Genomic DNA, 1,114 nt, shown 5'->3' with positions numbered 1-1,114 from the left:
ACAAAAGTGATCTTTGGCTTCCATGGTGTAATGGTCAGCACTCTGGACTTTGAATCCAGTGATCAGTTCAAGTCTCGGTGGAAGCTTGTCCGTGGGAGGTGCATGCTGCAAAATTCTTTCGGAGCACAAGTTTTTCAAGACATTAAACCTGAATGGTACCAAAAGGGTAGCCCCACTTCTCTGCCATCAATTAACACATGACAACAGCCGACTACGAATGCGTTGGCTGGGAATCGAACCCAGGTCAACTGCTTGGAAGGCAGCTATGCTAGCCACTATACCACCAACGCACGATAAGGGCATTCCATAATGACAAGAAAATCAGGTGAAGGGAAAATTGAGTCAGCAAATGTCATTGAGTATTAACACGTTCGACATTGATTACAGCAAACTTGATCACTTGGGTTTCATGGTGTAAGGTCAGCACTCTGGGCTCTGAATCCAGTGATCCGAGTTCAAGTCTCAGTGAAACTTTGTCAATAAGGAGGTGCTTGGTGCAAAATTCTACAGAGCAGAATGAATATAACTGTCCTGTTGTTCCCATGCTACAGTAGAACTCAAAAGTGACGTGGAGATAAGTCAGTCATTGAAAGTCCTGTAGCCCAGATATGTCGTTGTCAATGGAGGTCAATCAAATGTCTGTTTCACAAGACACAACTTCGAACGTCCAGAACACATTGTGTCTGGTCAAGCACTGCAACATTCCACTCTGGAAGCGCTTTGTTATTCAAGACATTTACCCTAAATGGTACAAACAGGGCAGCCACCACATGACACCAAGCTACTACAATTGCATTGGCTGGGAATCGAACCCAGGTCAACTGCTTGGCAAGCAGCTATGCTTACCACTATACCACCAATGCACACAGAAAGACTCACATAATGGCATAAAATTGAGTGAGGGGAAGATTGAATTGGCAAATATCGTTGAGTATTGACACATTTTCGCTTTGACCTGGAGCTACAAAAGTGATCTTTGGCTTCCATGGTGTAATGGTCAGCACTCTGGACTTTGAATCCAGTGATCCGAGTTCAAGTCTCGGTGGAAGCTTGTCATTAAGGAGGTGCATGCTGCAAAATTCTTCGGAGCACAATGAATAACTATGTCCTTTTG

At 44.3% G+C, this 1,114-nt stretch overlaps 3 non-coding genes across 3 annotated transcripts; 1 reads left to right on the top strand and 2 right to left on the bottom strand.

The window, feature by feature from the left end:
* Positions 1 to 218: 218 nt before the first annotated feature.
* On the bottom strand, positions 219 to 290 carry trnag-ucc (transfer RNA glycine (anticodon UCC)). The gene has a single exon. It is a non-coding gene; the product is annotated as a tRNA-Gly (tRNA).
* A 501-nt stretch (positions 291 to 791) lies between these two features.
* trnag-gcc (transfer RNA glycine (anticodon GCC)) lies at positions 792 to 863 on the bottom strand. Its single transcript has one exon. It is a non-coding gene; the product is annotated as a tRNA-Gly (tRNA).
* Positions 864 to 979: 116 nt separating this feature from the next.
* On the top strand, positions 980 to 1,051 carry trnaq-uug (transfer RNA glutamine (anticodon UUG)). The gene has a single exon. It is a non-coding gene; the product is annotated as a tRNA-Gln (tRNA).
* Positions 1,052 to 1,114: the final 63 nt, after the last annotated feature.

The sequence above is a fragment of the Anoplopoma fimbria genome, unplaced genomic scaffold (genome assembly GCF_027596085.1).
Source record: "Anoplopoma fimbria isolate UVic2021 breed Golden Eagle Sablefish unplaced genomic scaffold, Afim_UVic_2022 Un_contig_255_pilon_pilon, whole genome shotgun sequence".
Taxonomy (NCBI): Eukaryota; Metazoa; Chordata; class Actinopteri; order Perciformes; family Anoplopomatidae; genus Anoplopoma; species Anoplopoma fimbria.
Note: the sequence above shows the minus strand (reverse complement) of the source record. Positions and strands in the feature narration are given on the sequence as shown.